This window comes from Euprymna scolopes, chromosome 6, assembly GCF_053919585.1.
Source record: "Euprymna scolopes isolate OS-2025 chromosome 6, ASM5391958v1, whole genome shotgun sequence".
Classification (NCBI taxonomy): Eukaryota; Metazoa; Mollusca; class Cephalopoda; order Sepiida; family Sepiolidae; genus Euprymna; species Euprymna scolopes.
In genome coordinates, this window is record NC_136487.1 from 169,372,266 (window position 1) to 169,387,662 (window position 15,397).

Genomic DNA, 15,397 nt, shown 5'->3' on the forward strand with positions numbered 1-15,397 from the left:
AAAAAACTGATATTTCAAAGCCGGAAGCTAAAAACTCACGTCAAAAGAATTGCCCAAACCAAAGCAAACTTAAAAGTCTCAGGGGAGCCTAACAGATGAAACATTTCAACAATTTCTACACGTGTGTAGGATTACACCCTATCCGAATACACTAACAGCAGTATCACTTGCAGAAACGACGTTTGCGCGGAAAGTGAGATCCGTTTATAACAATATCTTACCCAAACAATCATGGGTAATAGTGACCACGTATGCACCCAGTAAACATTTCATACCAGGTAAAAGAGTGTTTTTCAAAAGTTATAAAACATCACATCCTTCTGGGAGGTGGGTAAAATTACTAAGAGAGTCGGTGACATGATATGTATCATCCAATGACCAACAGATACCCGCAAACCTCACCAGAAACAACTAAGAAGATGTCGATCAGTTGAAACCAGCGACAGTCCACCATTGGGCGATGAGCCGATGAATATTGTCTTCGAAACTTTTGATCTTGAACCTCCTCAAGCAACACTTGAATTACGACTGTCGTTCCATAAGAGAAAGTTTACCGAGCCATTGATGGTAAACCCTAAACGAAAGACGTTCTGACAGCTTTTACTAACACAACGTTTGGAAGGGGGTTGTTGGAAACGCCGCTTCATGGGATTAATGGACTATGTCATGATGTCACTTCCTCTGGTGACGTGACATCCGGTATCGTGTACCGTGCCCGGCAGTCCGAGTTTTGCACACGATCAAGGCGGGCGGGTTAAAACACCCAACCGTTTAGGAAGGGTATTGCTCCACCTGTTTTTCCTGTAATATATGTGAATACACGTTTCGTTCCTAAAAATCTTGTGTTCCTTTCGTGTATTACCATTTAAACCCATGACAATTATATTAATGGCTAGTTATTTGTATTGATTGGAAAAACAAACACATACAATATGCACTATTTACATCGCAATTGTCCATTCGTCTGAACACTCGCTTTTAAACTGCTCATACACACACACACACACACACACACACACACATATATATATATATATATATAGATATATATATGTATATATATATATAATCGACACTGATTAAAAATCAGAGGAAAAATCATGATAGATATAAGGGCGAACCTAGCCAAAAAGAAGAGGTTCAATATTAAAGAAAGAACAATATATATGTTTAGTGGTTATATTGAAATTCTGAAAAAAAAACAACAACATATAGACACATATATTCTAATAAGAAGACATCAAACCTCTTGGACATCTCCTAAAATCTAACTTCGGACTTCTACTCCCCTTACCATCAGCTCAATTTTAGCCTTTTCTATGTGCATAAGCAATCGAATCATCCCAGATATATTATCACCTCTATAGTACCATCCGTCTAAAATAGAAGATGAAGCTTATCAGCCGACAAGAAAACATTTAGCCAAGTAGCAACTTTTTTATAATAATACTTTACGCAACTCAGGATATACGGATAAGGTAGAATACATAGGGAAAAACTAGGAAACAACAAGAATAACTTCATAATTACGCATAGCATGACCCAAAAGAAAAACAATAGCCCCATTCGTTACCCCTTGAACAATCCTTTCAACAACACCATAGATACAGCACTATATTGAATAAAAAACTCAATAAAAATATCTTATTCCACTATGCCTACCCTAGCACAAACGATAATAACATCAAACACCTATAAAATAAGAAAAGCCCAGCCCCCTACCCCGTAGATTCTACCCACACAAAATTGTAATTGCCGAAAAAAACAATGCCGCCTCGTAATAAACGATTGTATGCACAAGGACGTTATAAACTCATGTACAGTCACCGAACTCCCAACCATAACAGTAAATATAACTGATAGAACACCAAACAATCGCACTCAAAATATATTAACTATAGAAACAGAACACTAGAGAATTCCGTTGACTCCCACTATGCTAATCCCATAAATGAGACACATGGTAACACCCAAATTACTCAGAAACCCCATCCTGAAAACGATTCGGACCTAATTATCCCTTCCCCGGCTGCAAGTATCTCCCACAAGCATAGTATAAACTCCAACAGCTTAAGCACCATTAATGCAAATGTAAAATCCCACACGTATGTCGGTGCAACGGCAAATCTTATTAAACTGGTAATTTCCAACAATTTAAGCTCTTTTAATAATGCAGACCCAAATAGCAACAAGGGCACCTTCCTAACAACTCTGATTAAAGACCTCCAACGTAGGAATATTCCGTACTCACTACAATAGGATATATTGAAAAATCCAACTCATACACCCCTAAATCTAAATCCTGCGAATTTTGCACCTCAGAAGAAGTTGCAATAATAGTATAAAGCCACAATAAACACCAAACATAAGGTTATTTCGTTATGCAAGCACAGGATAAAATTGAAGTATAGCCAGCCCAAAACAACTTAAGTCACCATACCTGCACTAGTTTTTGCAATTTGCCCCTATATGTATACACATGGATTTATACATGTATTAGTGTATATATATATATATATATATATGCATGCATGAGTGGGTGCATGGTGTATGCTTTGTATCTGTGTTAATATATACGTATGTGTATATGTGTACCTATGCATCTGCGTGTTTGAGTAAATATATGTTTGTACATGTCAGCCTGTGTATCACTATACATATGTGTATGTATATATATATATATATGTAAATATATATATATATATGTATGGATGTAGGTGTATATATACATATGTATGTATTTGCTTCCATTAATTTCATTTCCCTATGTATGTGGGGGTATATATATATATATATATATATATATATATATATATATATATATATATATGTGTGTGTGTGTGTGTATGTGTGTGAGCAGGTGGGCGTGCGTTTTGTCTTGTTGTGTATATATATATATATATATATATGAGTATGTGCAAGAGTGGGTATATGGGTGTATGTACGTGCGTGTGTAGATGTATACACGTATGTGTGTATGTATGTGTGTATATGTATATATATATATATATATATATATATATATAGATATATAGATATATATACATTTGTGTTTGCGTGTGTTAATGCCAACATGGACATTTAACGGAATTACACACCTTAGCGATAATTTAGTACACTCTAACTGTCTGCATCTCCCCAGGCCATCTGTATGCGCAGGCAAATGAGGATTACTCCACCCTCTAAAATAGAATTATTAGATAAACCCGATCATTTGTTGATGTATATATATATGTATAACTGTGAGGTGCATGCTCGTTGTATTTGTATGTGTAGATATATCATGTGCGTGCTTTTATCTCTGTATTAACATAAACCATGTAGATATGTTTATTTGTTGTATGTATACGATGGTATTCATGTGCGGGTGTGTCTTGCATGTTTGCACACACTTATAGGTTTGTTCGGCCGTGTATATGGACAGAGATGCGCACCCGAAAAACTCCCATGCAGGCGTGCCTGGATGTACATGTAGTTCCCTGTGTAATCGCTTTTTTATATGTGTGTATGCGTGTATGGGTTATGATGTGTATATATGTAATTATCTACACATGTGCATGAATATAAGGTTGCGTGTGTATATAAGTTGGCATGTGTGTATGCATGGTACGGATCAGTGTGTATGCGTACGTGAATGTTATATATATGTATATGTGTATGTATGCACATGTGTGTATATGTGTATATGTATGTGTGCGTACGTATGTGTGTCTGTGCGTGTATATATGTGTTTATATATGCGCATATATTTAGGTTTGACTGATGGATATACAGTTTATTATTATATGAATAGTTTAATTCAACCACGTTTGGAGAACCTCACGCCCAGCCCCGAATCTTCATCAAGTCTCTATTATAAAAAAATAGCTAATTAACCACAGTATATAAAGCATTCACTCAAATATCGATTCCAACTCAAGGAACAGCAAAGCCAACTCATCCATAGATCGCCTCCAAACAGAAATATATACATTTTAAATAAATGTAATTAAACCAGATACCACTACGACAACAACGTAATGAACAAACTGCATCTCAATTAATCAAGTTACTTTTAAATATACCCTAAAAGCAGCCAACGTTAACCTCACTTAAATAAGTAATCCTCCAAGCATTCCAAAAGTTCAGACGATTACTCGTCCCTATCTCCACCTCACCCATTCACATATTCGATCAGCAAGACAGCACGACTACCCCATCTCATACACGATCCTATTTAAAATCACCAGTATATACATTTCCTATTTGAAAATAAATTGAGAGGTCAATACTTTTACCGAATACTAAAATACAACCGCTTTCCCCCTCGAAGAATTTCCATTAAGCACTTGCCTGCTCGTCCAATCTTAACCCTCTTCCTTCTCTCTTTACCCTCTCCACTTCATCCCACCCTCCTTTTCCCTCATCTAAAAGGCTTTCCTTACTCACTATCAACAAGCAAGATGACCAGCACATTTCGGGATTCACACAAGAAGCTAGTCGTCCAACGCATCGTCCTGAATGTCATCTCACAGATTATTTTACTACCCATTCTATTGAGTTCGAGGTCCATTGCATACATAATTCAATGCGTAAATTCTATTACCCACGAGGATATATACAATGGAATGGTATACCTATCCAACACCTGCTCCATTGTGTCGTCACCTAAAAAGATTTTGGATTACATATACCAAAACACACTCAACGCACCAACGAATACGGCTGCCCCGTATACCTTTCGGAAAATCAATAAGGAGCTACCACGCTTTTCTGTTATATGGGATTACAGCCTTCTTCTCTGGACCAATATTCTGCGTACTCCTTCCGATAATGGGCTGCTCAGGTTGTACCAAATCCCATTTCTCTATAAGTATCTCCATATAGTTTTCATTCACCACTCAAAAAACTATTTTCATTATTTGTGCTGAAAATCAACATAAGTGTCTATTCACAGCTGAACATTTTGTAAACCACATTTCATTTCCTCTGATGAGATAGGCAATACTGAAAATCCATGGCTTAAGGAAATTTACATAACCCCTTCTATATATTCCTTCTGTCAATCAATAAATTCTAAATTCGAATATATAGGTCTATATGTTATTTTATATATATATATATATATATATATACATATATATATATATATATGTCTGTATATATATATATATATATATATATATATATATATATATATATATATATATACCATATTTATGAAAGGAATACTTAAATTCATGATGCCACTCATACACTTAAACGATTTAAATAAAATTAAAGACAAAATGTGAAGGAGTCATAAAAATTCACGTGTTCTCCATTCTTGTCCTCCTTCCTAGTACGCCTTCCTACTACCACTTGTGTTTTTTACTCCAAACACTATATATATATATAATCACATATATATTTTATAACTTACTATATATATATGCATAATCACATATATATTTTATAACTTAATATATATATATATATATATATATATATATATATATATATATATATAAGGCTTCCTTCAGTCTTGACAGACTATTGATACTCACAGTAAGGGTGCCTGCGCAGGAAAGTATTGTGGCAAGAGTTGCGCAATCTCCAACCACACCTCTCCTGAGTCAACATTGTTGAATACCAGTGGCAAGTGGAGGTTCAGGACGACTGGTAACAATTCCGAGATGAGCGGAAATCACATACAGTGCCTAGAATTCCCAAATGATCACCAATCTGATACTAGCCCGGATCAATGTTTCTTAACTTCGGTGATCTGACGAGAACCCGTGTATCAACGTGATTATGCCGTGTGTATATATATATATATATATATATATATATATATATATATATATATATATATGTATATATATATATGTATATATGTGTGTATATATATGTAGTTTTACTATATATATATATATATATATATATATATATATATATATATATATATATATATAAATAGTAAAACTCCGGGGCACAGTGGTCCGTAGCTACGTGTTTTCAAGGTTTCAATGTAGAACACGATGTTTTTTCTGGCCTCTTGGTACGGCATTTTCCCCGCCTTACGGTATTGTTTATGTTCTTGATTATATAGATGTGTATTATATACTGTACTAGTTTTTACTACGTCCTGTATCGTATATTGCTTTGGCCCGGCCATACAACAATTTTCTCTTCCGATCCCAACCCTAGAAAGGATTAATTCTGTATCCCTGTGTTCTATTAAATAATTTGGATGATTAAGAAAAGAAAAACAGTAGGAAAGATAGAAGAAAAAGGGACGGAGATGGAAACAGTAGGGGTTGGTTGTCGATGAAATTTACTTTGTTGGATATGCATGCAGTTTCTATATTTGTCGTCTTAGAACCTTAAACACTAGATATACTAGAACGTGTATTATATTATATTATATTATATTATATTATATTATATTATACTATTTTATTTTAAGCATATTTTGAATACTTTTTCTGAACACATTTATAATGCCATTTTCTTTATTTCACATCGCTTTGTTTTTAATTGGATTTTAATTTTTATATCTTTATCTTGTTGTAAAAGCACATGGGAGATATTATACGTATGTAAATAACGAGCTACAAAATTATAATTCATATAATACATAATATTAAAGGATATATAAAAAGAAACACAACTGGTAAGAAATATATAAATCATAAAACTTGAGTCTTATAAATAAAAACATACATGTTCGAGACCTGACAATTATTTAAAAATAATTTAGATAATTAACGAAGGAAAAAACAATGGAAAAACAGAGTAAAATATTCTGAAAGAAATCAGTATCCAATTTTAAATGATTCTGACTGTAAGTCAGATGTTGTCATATTTTATTATTCAGAGAATCAGTGATTTTGATTTCGGTAAAATATAAAAATATGTTATCATTAAAGAATATGAGCCTGGTAATTACCAGGTGAGTCAACATTTGGAAATGCTGGGCGTTGTATACACTACACAGTGACTTGATAATATATGGCAACGAATCAAATACATTTTACGTCGTCCTTAAGTCATATATATAGAAGAAACACCAACTACTATAACCAACTGTAGAAAAAGCGTGAATGGTTCTACACAAGATCTATGCAAATAAAATAAATATTATTTCTTTTAATTTCCGATTTGCGGTCTCATCAATCAATCCCAAATGGAGTATACGTCATATATATATATATATATATATATATATATATATATATATATATATATATATATATATATATATATATAAGCCTGCATCGTAGCGTTAGTTACTGATATTTACATAGTTACGCAGATACAGCTTGTAGCAAAAGACACAACATAACATGCCAAGCTTCACTTCTTACCTGTTCCTAAATATGGTCTAATAAAAAATAAAGTTAATTAATTAAGTGAATTAATTAATGAATCATATAAAATAAATTATATTGAAATTGTAGAAATATTATTTATAAGGAAAATAATTAAGTGGACAGAAATAAAAAATATAAAAAATATAATTATAAAAAACGGAGATTATATATTTAAGTTCTTATTCAAAGTCATAAGTTTAAAATTATGTTTAATTTTTTTAAATATTTTTCACTCAATGTTAACAATTAGGTTATTGTATTATAAAAAGAATACATAAATGTCACCTAAATAAACATTATTGGTTTAGAACTAAAAATACAAAGAATTACAATTCATATGATCATAAATTTAATTATAACATCAATGAGAATTTTATTATGTATTGTTTTAAATTCAGGCTAATAATTAAATTAATGCAACTGGAAATTCAAATAATGTTTTTTTTTGTTTTTGTTTAAGTTTCGTATATGTAAACATATGTAATAGATTATACTCGTTGATGTTATTTCAGTAAATATAGATATTTAAAATTTAAATTATAAATTTACATATTAATAAATAAAAAATTTCTGGCGGAAATACCTAAATTATTGAAAATTGTTAATACGTATATATGGGTTTTTAGTAACTTTATTTGTAAAAATTCCAAATGGCATTCAAATTGTTAGATTTTTTTAATCATGTCCAAAGGCCTTTTATTTCCTTTTGGTAGATGGATATTTGCTATTTATTCTGATGATATTAGAGCAAAATATATTCACTGATTGATATAATAATTAAGACATGGATTTTGCGCTACGCAACAGAATTAGGAATTGACTCCGACTTCAAATTTTCCGCCAATGGATTAATGCGATCTTAATTTCTTTCTTTTTTTTCAGATACACAGCACTCTGGTAGCCGTCGTTTGAGCCACTGTCCGTTTCAATCGGACGAACACTATCATTAAAAATAATAAAAAAGCAGAGTGTGGTGGATCTTTTTCACGCAAAAACTCGCCCCAAGGACATGACCGCCATCGTCGGAGTGTCCTTGGCAACAATCTGCAACGCCAGGACCAAATTTAAGATAACAAGCAATATCGAGAGGTCTCTGGCCCCCCTTTAACCGTAAAAAAACGAACACAGACTTTCATCAAAGACGTGGAGGCCACACTAAAACAGTAAGGAAGTTCGCCGAATACAATGCGTAAGTGAGGGTTGTCAAGAAGGACTTCGGAATGGATTCATACATCCGTCTCTAAGGCACCTCCTCACAAACGTCAGAGGGAAAACTTGCTCGCCAATTGCAAAAAGATTCTGTGTTGGTTAAAAAAATAGGGAGAACGCATCAAAGGCGAACATCTTCAGTTACGAAAAGCTTTTTACCGTCGCCCAGACTGTCAACCGGCGCAATGATTGTATCATTGGAACTACCAGCTGCAATGTGAAGCAAGTCATGAGGACAAAACACTCGGTAACGGCAATGACTTTTGGGCTTGTGGCCTCAGACGGAAAGCTTTTTCTGGACTTTTTTTTCAACAAGACGAAAAGATCGGTGCCAAATAATATTACACTCTCCTCCGTTACCATGTCCTCCTATTTTTGAATGATAATCACCCAGAGAACAACTACGTCTTCATCCAGGATTCTGCAAGGTGTCATAAGACTGCCAACATTCAAAATTTCTTGGCCAACAACTTTGCAGAGTTTTGCCCAACTTTCTTCTGACCATCCTTTTAACCTGAGCTAAATGTCCTTGACTATTCTGTTTGGAGCGTTGTGGACGCAGAGGTTCGCAAAACTGCCGACAGCAGTATTGATGCTTTGCAGCAGTCCATCACGAATGTAGAAGGCGGACAGTTGGAATAGTTACTATTCCAACCTTCTTGAACAACAATTGTTTAAACACTGTATGCAACTCTTGTCTCTAAGACTTGATACGCTCGTTTTATTTCCATATTCGATCATTCAAAATTCCGCATACGCACCCTGTATTATACTAGCATGAGGGCCTGGCGTTGCCCGGGGTTTCGGGGGGTGTTAAGCAAAAATATGTGGCAGTATGAAGGCAGGCTCAAACCCCTGCCGCGAAGGAGGCAAAGAACAGGAAAAAGTTACGTCTTTGATGTTACGTCCACCACCAAACGGGAAATGACGTATGTTAAAATTAAGGCTAAACAATCGAAAACACGGGAATACCGTCGAAAGCATCGGCGAAAAAAACGAGCTAAGGTGTGTCTGCGGTTACTGTGCATGAAATATACGTCTGAAGATCACAGACAGATTATATTCAGGAAGACGGGCATCCTTTAATATATACTCTCGATCGAAAAGAGCTGCATTATTCATGAGGTGTGTACTAGTGTTTGGTGTGTTAAGGGCTCAAAAGCTTTAACGATCAGACAGAAAAAAGGTTAATTGGGCAATATTTGAGTGGATTAGATTTATCGCCATGTGTATTAAGGACTGCTACAATCGAAGCAGATATGGAACTGTAAAAATCAAGATCTGAAAGGACAGTTGTTGTAGTGTTTAGCGAGAACTAAGGCAAATTTAGAATAAAATATGTTCAATAGCAGAGCCTTGGTGATCGAAGTCATGCTAGCCTTTGAAAGGTCTTAGTATTTATGGTATTACGCGCATGGATGTATGTGATTTTAATATAAAGAATGACATCATTCCTTATAATATAATTGGAAAGTTGCGATTAAGTGTTTCTTAAGTTGGATTTTATGCAACTCGTTGGGCAAGCGAGTGTGAATTTTCGGTTGCCGTCAAAACAATCGCATTGGTTTTAGATAATGTGTAAATATTTCAATGTTCATTATTTGCTAAATTGTTATAAATTTTCTAGATATCGCGAATTCAAAATGTGTTCGAATCAATGCGATATTAATTCTCCTTTGCTCCTGTTATTTCACACAATTCTTTTTATTTTCTATATGCTTTTGCCTATTTGTAGACAAAGGATAATGCTCCCGTATGGGTTGCCAGCACATCACTTTTAAGAACACGTTTTTCTTTTTTTTTGTTAGATATGGTCAATGCCATTTTGAAACCATAATATTATAATAAACAAGAGTACAAATCAAATAAAATTTCCATATAAAAATTTCAATATAAAAAGTCAGATATCAGAACAAAATAATTTACACCCCATGATTCAATTTTATCACTTAACCATGGTTAATTTAACATATATCCCTATTAATTTAAATAACTGAATATAGTCGCAAAATTAAAGATTTTGACCAATTCCCAAGTTATTTTGTTTGCATATTTCAAAAGGTAACCTAAAATCTGAACAGGATAATATGCATGACTACATCCCCTCACGCACACACACAAAATACATACATATATATATATATATATATATATATATATATATATATATATATATATATATATATATAGATAGATAGATAGATAGAGAGAGAGAGAGAGAAAGAAGTAGAAAAAAGCCGAGAGACGGTATATATATATATATATATATATATATATATATATATATATATATATATATATATATATATATATATATATAAATACCGTCTCTCGGTTTTTTTCTACTACATCGGACACTTGAACCTACACTTTACCAATATGTGGAGGAACAGATGCTATGAATTATCACCAGACTACGTAAAATAGCGGATATTATTTTTATTAAATTGTTAAATATTAAATTTTACGTTTCAGTTATTATAAACTATTGACGTATTATTACTAAACACATACAAGCTCGACGGTCGTTTACTACACAAATCATTTGAACCTTTACTTTGCAAACGCTTGAAAGAAAACGTGCCAAGCCTTACAACTATTGTGCAAAAAAAAAATAGAAAAAACTGTATTTTGAATGAAAATAATTGTTATAAATAAATAAGCTTTTGGTTTTTAAACAGTTAAATGTGTAATACATTCGTCGATGTAGTTTTGCGTTTATTCATTTCATAGATATCATGCACCACAATGCGCTAATTTCATACAATAACCCGTACACTAAACCTCACCGCTTCTAGTCATACATCATCTTCATGTAATAAATGTAGTGACCAGATCCAGATAAACTTATCTTAAACAACACGCAACTCGTCTAAAAAAATATCCTAATTTTACTCACATAAAATTAGTGTCCATGGAAAAGGTCGCCGGATCTTTCTAGCGATATTAGCGCCAATTCTAGATCTTCTGACTTTAAATTAATTCTTTATACAAACTATAATTTCTATACTATCAGATTTTTCATCGACATCAGCATCATAATCCCACATAGATACATTGATCTATGCGATGTAAACACTTTAATCTCTCTCTATATATACACATACACATACAACTATGTAACTATTATTATCTGTCTCATTGCCCAAGTAAAAGATAACACGTCATATCTATCAACTGAAACAGCGACACAACGGTTGAATTGCTTTAAAATATTACGCTGTTATTGTTGTATTGTATTGTATAAATACATTGTTTAAGAATTTTGTAGCAATTTAAATGTCATTAAAAACACTTAGATAATAAATACATGATTTCCTCCCAAACTATACAATTCTTGTCATATCTAGCGACTGGTATGTAAATCTACAAGCAGTGTGACACGACACTCAAAGTTCATATTATAATCTAACTACAAGAATCACCAAAATCGTAGTGAGTTCCCTGCCACGTATGTAAACGATTATGCAAGCTGTAGATGGGGGAAGATTAATTAACGTGCACATGGACCCCAACACCAACCTAAATACATAGCAATCTTCTTGAAGGATTAGTAATAATCACGCATGTATGTATGTATGTGTGTATGTATGTATTTATGTATGTATATGTCAGGTCATGTAACATGTTACTGGTACCATGTATCCCAGTACTACCTGTCTCATGGTCGAGTCACCGGCGACTAAACTGGTTACCCCACCAGATTTGTTTGGTGAGGAGGGTGGCTAGTCTCCCTGAAGGATGAAAAACAAGACTTTCCAATGGGTGAATGAACTCCTTTTTGGGGTCAACGGCCAACAAGCACCGCGTGTATTTGTGTGTATGTATGTGTGCGTCGGGGGGGGGAGAGGGCTACCGTAAGCCCTGGTAAAGGCAACGTCTCTAGGAGAAGCAAATCTCTAATTTAAAAAAAAACAACATAAAGCGGGAGACCAGTACCTGTATTAAGCTGGTCTGCAGTTTAACTTGTTGCTGGCTATCTTGCTCTTGCTTGTTGCTGGATTTCAACATTTTGAACCGAGTGAGAGACTTAGCTGTCGTACAAAGCTAAGCCTATGTAACATCATCTGTGTATAGATACTCCCTCACGCATTTGTCTATTAAAATAGCCCTGTGGCGATGCGAGTCATTTTTGGGCTCGTGTCTGAGGGAGTGGCACTCGGCTGACAGACGTTGCAATCATCGTGTATGTATGTATGTATTTTGTGTTAGATCATGTTATATGCTACTGGTACCATGTAACTCAGTACTACCTGTCTCATGGTCGGGTCACCGGTAACTAAATTGGTTCCCCCATAAGACTTGTTTGGTGAGGAGGGTTGTTAGTCTCCCTGAAGGATTAAAAACAAGACCTTCTAAAGGACAAATGAACTTTTTTTTGGAGGCAACGGCCAAATACCACCGTGTGTGTTTGGGTGTACGTATGGGTGTGTTGGGGTGGAGAGGGCTTCCGTAAGCCATGGTGAATGCAACCTTTCTTGGAGAAGCAAATCTCTGATTTAAAAAGAAAAAAAACATAAAGCGGGAGACCAGTACCCGCATTAAGCTTTCCAGCAGTTTAACGTGTTGCTGGCTATCTTGCTCTTGCTTGTTGCTGGATCTCAACATGTTGAACCGAGAAAGAGACTTAACTGCCATACAAAGGTAAACATGTAACATGATCTGTGTATAGATCCTCCCTCAGGCATTTGTCTATAAAATTGGTCATGTGGCGATGGAAGTCATTTTTGGGATTTTCAGTGCTTGAGGGAGTGGGACTCGTCTAACAAGACATTGCAATCATCATCATGTATATATGTAAGCATGTATGTGTTTATGTATGTATGAGTCTAGGATTGGTGTGGATGTGTGTTAAATTACATAGCAACTATATAGCCATATATAGCTGCTCCCAGTCAAATCATCCCAACATGCACGTCATGAGTTCTGTTACGAAAACGGGGATCTGGTACATAGAGACTTCTTAGTGCCAGAACAATGGATCCCCACTGCCTTTTAGGATAAGGTGTTTTAACCAAAAGTTAAGGGTGAGGTAAGCCTAAGAGAAACCTCCAGAGGAGATTAGGCTTGGTTGACTGGGCAATTCACGGCACACCGGCCTGTGGACTATGCTCTGGTCCTACGTCATGTGTAAATGAAATTAGGGAGGTAGAAAGAGCTCCTAAAAGCCTAACGGTTATGCTTTTAGGAGTGAACAGCTCCTAAGAAGTATTTACGGGCATATCAATTACCGGTCATCTTGAAATGACATTCACTGTGCCATGTTGCAGAAGCTCACAGAGTTACACCCGGGTCGTGCAAGCGCTTGTCATTTTAATACAATGATATACAGATATTACTTAGGATAATTCTCTTTCTTATGTCCCATGCCGATGGAGGAAAAACAAACGTCTACAGACCTGAGCAGTTGGAGGTAAATCTGCACATATGCGACAGGAATACTATCTTTACATCGTCGTTTTGCTTTCACATGACAAAGACTAACTTCAATAGGGGTTCGATAAATCACACTCAAAATGAGAACAGTAATCCGCTGACTCCAAATAATATGAATAACCATAACTTTTAAGCACATTATCAACTTAATAATGACTTTCACATTTTATTTTTTAAATGAAACCATTAATTATAGGTCATGTTATAAACTCGCCAGTAAAAATCTATAGAATACAATATATTGTGAAGGATGTGTGAAAGCACAGCAATAAATCAATATTGTCGATTTCGATGCAAATAATATAAGAGCAAGTGTAATATTAATTTACTCCCATACATCGACTTGTATTCCTACTAGAATATATATATATATATACATGTATATATGTACATATATATGTATATATATATATATATATATATATATGTGTGTGTGTGTGTGTGTGTGTGTGTGCGTGGTCCTACTAGAATATATATACATATATATATTTATATGTGTGTGTGTGTGTGTGTGTGTTAGTCCCTTGAAGAAACTCGTTTCTTATTGAGGAGCACTTTCAGTTCAACTAAGTCGGTCAATTAAGCGCTTATGCATAGTTCATCGTATGACAATTAGATCACGAGGACTGACAAAAAGAATATTTAAAATTAAAATGTTTAAATTCAACCTTATTTCGGGCGGTTAATGGTAGCTGATTGGATACGGTCTTTGTATATCGAGCAAGTGAAAGATCATGTTGCCGGGTTCGAATCTGCTGACTAGTTTTAATCGTGACATCCGTTCCTGAACATTTCCGAAAGTATGAAACACTAGTGTGTATAGGTATTTAATTATTTTAGTAAAAAGTAATTATATATATATATATATGTATGTATATATATATATATATATATATATATATATATTGTTCTCTGCTATTCTAGTAAATATTGAATGGTATCTTTTGTTCAAAGAACTTATTTTTATAATTTAGTTACACATCGGTGTTAACCCCATGATTAAACCATCAGCTGCAACGATGCAAGGAAACACTTTTTCTCGCAAAGAGTTTGCAAGTTAACTTGTGAAATTGCTAAAAAGAAAAAAAAAAGAAAATTAAATTGAGTTCCCTGTGGTCAATATATTTTCAATATTTTACTGAGTGAAAAATTTCAGACCATTATCGTTCATGGAGCAGAACGATATATATATATATATATATATATATATATATATATATATATATATATATATATATATATATGTATATATATATACATACATATATATATATATATGTATATATATAACCATATTTACGCTTTTTTTTGTTTTTGCAAACATCAAGTTTTATTTTTTTAAACATATTTACGTTTTTTTTTTGCAAACATACTTCAGTGTGTTTCTTTTTTCAAACATATTTACGTTTTTCCTGTTG